This window comes from Leuresthes tenuis, unplaced genomic scaffold, assembly GCF_036924035.1.
Source record: "Leuresthes tenuis unplaced genomic scaffold, fLeuTen1.0.hap1 SCAF_16, whole genome shotgun sequence".
Taxonomy (NCBI): domain Eukaryota; kingdom Metazoa; phylum Chordata; class Actinopteri; order Atheriniformes; family Atherinopsidae; genus Leuresthes; species Leuresthes tenuis.
The window spans coordinates 11,455,344-11,465,935 of record NW_027325370.1 but is presented as its reverse complement, the minus strand read 5'-3'; the positions used below and the strand labels follow the sequence as shown (position 1 = coordinate 11,465,935).

At 37.6% G+C, this 10,592-nt stretch overlaps 1 protein-coding gene across 1 annotated transcript in view; it reads left to right on the top strand.

The window, feature by feature from the left end:
- The first annotated feature begins 297 nt into the window (after positions 1-297).
- The window catches only part of gpr153 (G protein-coupled receptor 153), a 31,377-nt gene continuing 21,082 nt past the window's right edge, over positions 298-10,592 (top strand). Inside the window, exon 1 of the mRNA XM_072367495.1 lies at positions 298-722. The gene's annotated coding sequence lies outside the window, so the exon portion shown is untranslated. The remainder of the gene's footprint in view (positions 723-10,592) is intronic.

The window sequence follows — 10,592 nt, the reverse complement described above, 5'->3', positions numbered from 1 at the left end:
GTTCAATTCAATAGTCCAACTGGAAATTAGGAATTGGCGTATCTATTTTTTTCTGAATACAGCAAATGAGGTCCATTTTTAATCAGCTTATTCAAATGAGGGTTTAAGAAAATACGCCCTTCACGGTCATTCAAATACTGCCTTTTTTCACAATTGAAAGCAAGAATTAAACGTTCAGGGACAGCCCTGTCTGAATGCCAACATTTTTCTATGAATTATTCCTTATTGCGGTTCACTCCCACGGCCACAGATAGTCTGACTCGCGAACGCGCCTGATCTGTCGAGGGCGCGCAGCAATCATGCCTCATCCATCGCCCGCCTCGCATGAGTCGGAGGATACAAGAAGATTTTCTCCTTTTACCTTCAATTAGCTCACCCGCTCGTCCCGTCGCACGACTATCCGCTTCCGAAAGAAAAACGGACATTTAAGAGATCATTCTAATTGCTCGGCTATTTCACAGTTTCGTCTCTAAATGAGACAAAAGAGGACAACAAGACACTAGAGGAGCAGCCACAGCTGTGATAGTGTGGTGTTTCAGGGCTCACCCTTCATTTTGCAGGTCATTTCCTTAACTTGATGCTGTTGACAGTCGTCGCTGTGCAGTTTGGGGATTTAAATGCAGGGAAGCCACTTTTACGGACTTAAACTAACGTGAATGAACGAGTGTCTTTTTATTCCACGGAACCATGAGCCGATAGGAGCCCAAACACCCCGTGGAAAGGTAAGATAAGATTCACGCAGCACATTTAATGCCAGACCCTGTTGTGTTTAGCTTGCTTAATTAATAATGGTAATGTATTTAAAACAAATATAAACATCGAGGCTTCACCCGAACAGGTGGCGTCCTGCTGCACATCTCAGTTTATGAGAAAAAGTAAATAATTGTCGAAATTTGAATCCAAATGTAACATTCTTGTGGACTTAGGCTGTAGATCTGACCTGTATTGAGGATGGCATTCTAATTAAATGGCATGGCAGACAAATCGAGAAGTGGCCTAAAAGACGAATGGTGTGCACCACACATTATAGGTTTTGTTACAGGATACGAGAACTTAACTAAATAAGGTGCGTCATTTACATTGAAGACATTTGCTGTACAACTGGTAATTACCCAGATCATATTGGCAGTGATTGACAGAGTACTCCCACCAGTAAGAGGGACAAATAACCTAGATACATAAATGCTCTTATTGACTGAGGAAAAAAAACAGCCCACTGAGTGCAATCATCATGATTAGCATACATACAAGTGGGATATGTAGCCTACATATATGTGTATATGTATATGTGTATATATATCTATATATATAAAGACAGAGATTTATACATACATATATGTTTATAAGTGTATGAAATTGAGTTATGTTAATATGTGAATATAATTCATAATTAGTACCCAAGTTTTCAGCTGCATTGATGCCAACTTACCAGCTTAGTTTTAGGACATCAAAATACGGACATAAAAGTACATAAAGAAGTGTTGTTTCCGCAGTGGTTTTATTGGCTATAAACTACCTCATTTACCCCAACACTTTCTTTAAGCACTGGAAAAAAAGGAAAGAAAACCTGCACTACCCCACTCCAAAGAGTGTTTTCTCTGTCTTGAACTGTCTATTGGCTTTAGGTCATATACGCTACCAAAGTTTTAGAGAAGGTGATGCTATGCTTTATCCATTCTTCGTATTGTGTGTGATACATGTGCACAGGGTCAGTCGCTTGATTTTGTTGCCTATTTCCATCATAATTACCGAGGATGGGCTGGGAGTTTATCATCATGTTAGCCAGTGATCCCTTTTGCTGCTCACAGAAAGCGCTGTGGCCTGCGTCTGGCAGTTCCTGCTACACCATAAAGCCTCACAACAGATCTCAGTGTTTCCCAGGGCATGTGTGACATTTTGTTTGTCACACATTTGGTTCTGTCATTTTGTGACCGTGTTAGCCTGTGTTCACACTCCTCTATTTTTCACTCACCAACAGCACATTGACCGCCTTCATCTAGATGGCATTATATAATTTGGCACTAATGACATTCAACAGTACATTAGAATTATTATCCTCTCTGGATGATTTAGTTCCCTTACACAAGTTTGAAATTAAGTCTTAAGTACGTGTCCTAAACTATGCGACATGGCAGCGTCAAAGTCGAACTGTGCTTCTGCTGCCATATGGTGGCCAGTTATCCAGCCAGAGTAATGACTGGAGGTAGCCTAATATAAACAGGAAGAAAGCCTCAAGGGTTTACGTTTGTGATGGAAAATTCAGCCTCTTATACTGCAACAAGCTGGTCATGCAGCTAAGAAAAGCACTCGCAAGTTTTCTCAGGAACATCAAACAGCCTGTTGGATTCTGGCTCATGACTGTTTCGTACCTTTTACCTTTTAAGAAGATTTGTGGTCAGTCATCCAACATTTACAGGATGCAGCAGCCGAAATGGCGATGTTAGTTGTAGCTGCTTTGTGTTACTGGAAAACCATGTGCAATGAAGAAATATTGCATGACATATGGCGTGGCATGTCAGTGCTGGCAGCTTGCTGTTCTCTAATGACTGCACAAAATCTTTAAGACAATGATGTGACGCTCGGCTTCCAGAGTAGTTACTAACGAGCCCAATAAAAGATATAATCCAGTCTATATCTGAAACCTATTTCAGACATTTAATGTTTTCCATTATCTTCAGGCAACTGAACATGTTGGTGTCATGCATGAATGAGCACCCGGTGCTTTAATGTAACAATACATACCAGTCTGTCAACTTGTTACCTTGTAACCTTGTAACAAAGCACAAGTCTGAGCTGCACACGGTTGCATTAGCAGATTCACACACATAGCAGCAGCTGCTCTTAAGTTGATATAAAATCTGCTGTTAAGGGGAACTTTACAGATTGCGTCTTTAAATACATATATCATGGGTCTGGTTTGAATTTCCAACTAATTTGATGATTAGAGCGCCTGTTTTTTCACTGCATCTAATCCAAATAAACAAGACAAAGCTATGCTTAGTGTTTTTACAGTGTAGAGTTGACAGTGACTGCCTTTGTTGCTACAAAGTGCAATAAAACCCTTGCAAGTAATAAGCTATAAGCTATTGTGAACACATTGACACAGCACCTGTTCCAGAAGTGTAAACATGTGGGAGAGCAAGATTTGTATATGCTCCCATTAACTACTGTTGTGTTTAACACTATAACAGCATACTTGTTAGGCTGATATGTTTATGGTCAGTTGATATGTTGATGTCCAAAGGTGGTTATGGTATGAGGAGTGTCAGAGTTCCAGGCTGTGCCAGAGCTTCTCCTTTGACACACAGTGAAGGACAGTGGTGACAGTGTCCCCAGGTGAAGTTAAAAGGTCTCCTTTTTCTTGAGGTTATGACAACCATGCTCAACGCTGCAGTGCAGTAAAACCTTCACCAGTGAGAAAGCAGCCGGAGTTCTTTAAAACGTAATGTTTAATAGGCAGACATGTTGAAAAGCCATGTTTTCAGCTGATCCAGTCACCCATCGGTATGTTTTTACACAACCACATCACGTTTGACATGTTGCCAGAAAACTGACTCTTCAAGGACTTTGCTGTGGTATCTCACTGCATGAACTTTTCAATCTTGAATAGCAACTATTCCATGCTTACTTTCACTGTTGTATGTGTGCCTGAATAAGCCACTACATAGACTGAGACTGCATGCCATACCTTTAACATATTGCTGAAGTTGTTAATGTTTGATATCTCATGTTTGAATAGGGCTTAAATGTAGGTGAAGTGGTGTAAACTTGCCTTTTCTCACGATATAGCAGCAGATCACAATCTCAACTGGGATTTCTATGACCTGCAGCAACATGCATATAGATTTTACATTTTCAGTTCTGGAAGTCATTTCCAGCCAGACAGGAATCAAATGAGGCACTTAGTTTTTGTCTGATATCCTAATCGCTCTGCAGTAGTTTAACTGGGGCAGGTCTTACTTAGTGTAAGGTTTCACTGGTTTGGTTTGGAGGATTCGGCAGAGCAGGGCTGACACAGGGGCTGGAATCTGGTTAGAGAGTGGGCTGCCAACTTACTCTGCCACCCTGCTGTGTATTAGTGATACGCTGTGATTAAACGGAGGGGGCATGCGCTCACAACGTGTTATTGTTGTTGTATGAGACCTTGAGTATGTGCACATGCGTATTTGCTGGCTGTCGTCATCTGCTGTAAGCTTATACTTTACAGTGACAGCACCGAAGGAGAGGTACTCTCTGTGAGAAAATCATAATGCAATATGTAATCTTGTCATCTCTCATTAAATTCTGAGCACCATCCCACTAATTTAAACAGTTCATTGAGACCAGTGTTTCAGTCACATTTGAACAACATATCAGTAGGTTTTTCACACAATAGTATAATTGTATTTATTTGAGATAATCATGATGATTTTACGCCATCAGTTGTTTTCATTCGCTTGGTTGAAAATGGCAGGGTGACATGGATATATGTTATATTTCCACAGGGTTTTCTACACTTTAGCTGGTCTCTTCGATTGAATTGACTGATTGAAGGTTGACACCCTTTAAATGACATCATCTGTCTTTTGCTGTATACATGTCATATATGCCATGCAGTTTTTTTTGTTTGCAAAACATAAAAGGCAAACAGAAGCATAGTTTTTTTTTTTGATGTTCTAGTATTTTTGCCAACGGATGGCTGTCAGTATTCCAAATTGTATGTGTATCATTTCATTTTTAGCAGACTGGGGTTTTGAAAATGATCAGAGACCATATAATCACGTACTGCAGTTACTTGTATGACAAACTGTCAACTAGAAATTCACAATAGTAACAGCCCTCAACTCATGGCCAGCTCTCTGATGCTCTTTGAATTTGTTTCCTTTCTCACCCCAAATGGGCTAAAACCTAATAGTAACATACAAAACATTTGAGCATGGGACAAAGGATTTGAGTACCACAAGCACATAAAATGACATGGTAAAGGTTGTCATTTAATGTAACTTCATGTTATTTTGGAATACAAACTTTGTTGTATTTAAACTGTTTGAGAAATGAAAAAGCTGACTGTACATGTCAAATCCAAATATTACATGTATACCAACATGTAATATTTGGACTGAGACACCCTTGTTAATTTATCTCTAAAGGTAATCACATTGTAAGTTAGAAATTTTGCCATTAAGCGATGCAATTTCAGATGATGTGAGCTATATGTTCCACAGTCCCACAAAGCAAATTGCTACACTCTGTACTGCAACACTTCTTTTGCCAGTGATGATCTTTAATGAGTGTGCTTTATGACAGCAGAAAAAGGTAGACTATTGTATAGGGAGTAGCGAATGAGTCAACCACAGTGATATGAAATTCAGCTTCGCTCTCATCATACAGGAGTGTTTGCAGAGCAGTACAGCAGTCCCAGTTGCTCAGCATAGTCAGGTTTGGAATCAATATTTTACAAAGAAAAGCTTTATAAAAAATTGAAATCTATATTCATAAGGGAAACATGCAGGTTCTGCAATCTTAAGTTTGTTTCTTTCTGCTGAATGTTTTCTGAAAGACTGATGCAGTTGCTATGCAACATCCACAATAAGAGACTTGGTCTGTTTCCAGAGCAGTGAAGCAGAGTGCCTAATGTGATAGTGGTTTACCAATAGCTTATCTCTTAAAGACATGATAAGGATATGTCAGTTATAGGTGACACAATAAGCCATCTGGCTGTCATGTAAATGAGCTGTGGTCTAAGGGATTTTGATTGTGGTGAGAGAGCCAGATATTTGTTTACAAGCTGAGCAGATCTCTACTTACTGCTGTATTAATATCTGCTTTTCTTCCTTTTTGGATGTAGAATTCAGTTTGGACACATCTAAACGGAACTGACAATAGAGATAAAATGTATGTACGACTTATTTAGACTGAGCCAGACGCACTGCAATGCAAAAAAGGTCAACTATGAAGTGAATAGGTGCTTCTGGTAAAGAGTCCCAGTCTGTAAGGTCTGGGAGGGACATTCTGCCAGTATGGAGGAAGAGAGAGTATTTTCTATTTATCCATTCATCCATTTTTATGCTGTTGTGACTCTGTTTATGATGATGTAACCATCCAGGAAGAACCCCTAATAAATTATAAGACCCGACAAAGCTATCTGCTTCATTTTTCCTTTCTCCCTGGAATACTTTTTTCTTATAATATTCAACGAAAAGGGCGTGGGAGATGGTAAATATGTGCTTCTTGCCTTTTAAAAAAGATAATTGCATATTGTGGTAACTCTTTAGTATATAGTGGGTTAAAGTCAGTCCTGCCGATTTGTCATGTAAAATGAGTCTGTCGGGGCCGCTCATTGATAACTAGATAATGAGCCCTCAATGTAGATGAGTAAGACTGATAGAGTTTTAGCTTCTTAGAGTCAACCCAATCCCTCATGCTGTGAAGGAGGCCTCTCCACCTGCACTGTGTGAATCATTAAATGCACCACGATTGTAAATTGCTAAAAACTTGACATGAAATGCGAAATATACATTATGAGTTATTCCAAGATTTTGCATCGCATTTCAGGCAAATCAGTATTTATGTGTGATTGTGGTATTATGGTTATTAAAAATGTAATTGAGGATGAAAATATGCCTCTCACTCCCATTAGGTTTGTATGAATAGGATAATTTTTTTCATTGCCATGTTACTCTATTCTTGCCTTTTTGCTGATATTTAATATTCAGCTGCTGGTACATTGAACCTCTCCTTCAATCTAATTTCCCCAATTGACTGGCATTCCATTTAGGTTTCTCACCTCTTATAAACAGCCTAATGCATGTGCATTACACTTTGATAAGCCCTGGCAGCAACCAACTAGTCGTCATTTGATGTCTTGGTCTTAAAATGCTCCATAAATGGGAAAATTGCAAATTTATCTTTGTCCAAGGAGCAGCCACAGCTGTGATAGTGTGCTTGAACTGCCACAGTGTTCTGATTCAATCTCCTATATTAAGAAATTGTCTGGGAATGTCACATAGGTCAGCTATTAGGACAATTTATTTTCAACTGAAAATTTCTAAGCCAGCGTTGCATTTCCAAAAAGAAAGAGCTTCTGCTTTTATTGGAGCTTGAAAAGAGGAATATGAACATTTCCAAGAAAGGCAACTGGACTTTGCTGTACAACTAATGATCATAGATCAGCCGTCAGAGGTCTGAGAGATACCATAACTCTAATGCTTTTCCTCATATTTCCTATTTTTGATTTCTGTTGCACTTTGTGGTCTCTGTGATGTCAGATTTGTTGCACTTGCATTTTGACACCCAGCTATAGCTCATTATGTTTGCAATCCAAACACACAGTAGCCAAACACTCATTATTGAAGGTTTTATGGTTATGGTTTTATGCACAAAATATTCATTTATTTTGTAACATTAAGCAGTTCTGTTGTTTGTATGTGTTTGGGTTGGGTCAGTATAAATGGTTATGGTTTATTAAAGTTATTTGATCTGATTCAGTTTTTTGGTTAAACTAATTAAAAATTACTACTAATTTTACTATTACATGGAATTGATCCAAGTAAATCAATGATTTAAAAAAAATATATTTATATGATTCAGTTAAATTCTTACAAAATTAAAGTGTTGAATATTTTGTGTTAGGTTTCCTTAAAAAAAAAGCAGTTAGGCTTTATTGAAAGTAACCATTCACCCTATCTGATTGCTGATCAAGACATATTGATTTTGGATTGATATGACCAAAGACAGTGCTGCAAGTATTCATGAGGCTTCTTTTCGTGTTCTTTCATTAAGTTTTTTTTTCTAACCTTTTATTTAACCAGGAAAATATAACTTTTCAGATTCAATCAGTTTTTTTGGCCAAAACTGGCTGCATCTAATTTAGCACTAATTGCACAACAGTACACACATAATTTACATACAAAAATATGAATACAGCAAAGTTACTACTATAGATACTATAGATATAGGTCCACAATTCTATGGTGAGAAAGATTTTTATTTGCTTTTGTCTATTTTTTTTTTGTTACGTGTTAATGCATTGAACCTTATAATCTACTTCTTGACAACTGTAGTTGTTAAGTGAAAAAAGTCTACAGTTAAGAACATGAATAAATATATCAGAGATCAGTCAAGAAAATGAACAAACTACTGTTGGAATAAGATAATAGGTTTTTTTAGAGAGAAAATAAATTAGATTTATTTTTAAGACATATGTCCAATAAGTTTTGATGTTTTATAATTGATTTTAAATAGGATAGATAGTTACATTTCTGGTTAAGACATTCCCTTTACAAAAGTTATAGGACCATACTAGTAGTGTGCAGAGGATGAGTGTTTTTTTCCTAAAGGTATTCCTGCTGACTACTTTCAAACTAAATCATCTGTCATGTGTAAGGATCAGAGGTGTAATATTGGATACTGAGCCTGTGCTCTTGGGAAAGCAGTGCTGTCTTTTAGAGCACAGTATTTTCCTCTCTGACAGCTCCAGAGATGAGTGGCTGCTTGGGCAACAAGACCCCATGCATCACTCTTGTCAGCAGGGAGCTTATAAAAGTAGTCCACTCCAGTGCTGGTAGATTGAAGCTACAAGATGTGGGTAAGCAACACACATGAACATCAAGTTTCACTGTGCTACACCCAATAAGCTGACCAAGCTGTGCTGATCGGGATGCTAAAGATATCACAGTCACGGTCCTTGGAACAGGTGTCTCTCTAATTAGTGGTATGATCTTCTTTAGATACCATTGTATCCTTTGTTTTAACAGATACATTTGTCTTCTACCTGCCAACATTAGTCAGGTTCACTTTTTTCTTCCCGTCTATCTCAGCTCTGTCAAGAACTTTGCCATATCCAATTCCATATAACACACAATCATTTATCCATGTGACAACTGACTTACCCCTGTGGGTGACAGCAGCACTTGATAAGCCTCATCTTCCTATGGACTTTTAATGGTCCAGTAAATGTGTTATGATGTTATATGCACTCAAATCTGATTTTATAACAATTGTGGAAAAGGGACTGAACAGTGTTTAGTCTGGTTGAAATTGTGTTTTTCTTCTTTGGACTGGTATACATAAAGAAATGTACGTACAAATTTCATTTTCATTTTTCATTTTCATTTTCATTGGAAATTTACATTTTCAGGTCTGTGAGTGATTCTTCACCCATAAATATCACACAAAATATCACATGATTTTCAACCCCAAAACTGACTTGTTTCAGTGAAAAAAGAAAGAAAGAAATTTGTCAAGCTCACTATATGCAAAGAAAGCATTTAACCATTTGAAAGCAGAGGAAGGTTTATGATAGTTTATGAAGTATTTACATTGTAAACATTTAGTGAACTTATTACAACACAAACTCTGTTAGATTAGTTCTGCTAGAATGAGTTTTTGCCCTCTTATCTTTGTAAAAAAAAAAAAAAAAGCACCACATTCTTTGTATTTCTTTCCAAACTCAAACAGTTTTGTTTAACTTGTATCATTTGCACAAGGACTTTAAATGCTTATTATATCATTTTCAGTTAAATATACATTGATAAACTAAGGGGGATAATTCTGTTCTTCCTCGGAAGGCAGTAGAGATTAGTCAACAATGCGGATAGTAATAATTTGGATGAAATTGCTTGATGACAGACAACAGGAAAGGATCCATTCATCCAATAAAAATAACACTAACTCTATCTATGCTGTTAAGCAATCCTTCACGTTTGCTTGTTCACAGTTCATGTAGGTCAGAGAAAGTGTAAAATCAGTTATGATTAAAATGCATGACCCATTTTTGTTGTCTGACCCTGCTTGTATCTGTGCCACAGTGAATCTGTGCCACTCATTTAACATTCAGTATCTTGGTGTTAAAACGAGAAAGCCTACATTTCACGTGTATGTGTGTGCTGAATTGTCAGCGCTGATTTCCCTTGTGTAGAGGACAGATTTGGCTTGGAGGCCCATGGGATTGTGGGTGATCGAACTGTTAGCGCTTGTGTGGTTGGGAGGCCCGTCAGTCAAGCATTCAGATAGAACTAGCACCACAACTACTACCACTGCTGCTTCTGTTATACCATTTATACTCTTTTGAGAACTGCAATGACATCACTGCTGCTTGCACGCCTCCACAGAAAATAAATAGATAAAATAAAATGTTTTTTTTTCTTTCTTAGGACTGTCGAAGTTGATTGACTAATCTGATTTTCTCACAAATATTGTCTTAGATGTTTTCAACACTTGTTTCACCAACACACCGATCAGAAGGAGTTAACATTATTTAAATGGAAGTCTTTTAGAACCAGAGGTGCTTTGTGGCCAACTCCTAGTAGCCATCAGCCTCAATGATTTCATCTTTGACAGTGAGTGACTGCATTCATTTTTTGTATACAGTCTATTAGTGTAACTCAACGCTTTGGATAGGTAACTGAATGACTCTAGTAGTTGATATTTCTCCATTATATACTGTATATTATATTATTTCCATTATTGTTTTAATGGAAATCCCTGGTGGACTTTATATGGAATTTGGATTTATGAGTTATTTATAATGGCAAAACCACGTAGACTGTGTGGTTAATGAAACATTGGGAATTTGCTGTTTCAGTGCTTCACAATAATGTTTTAACCTTGTT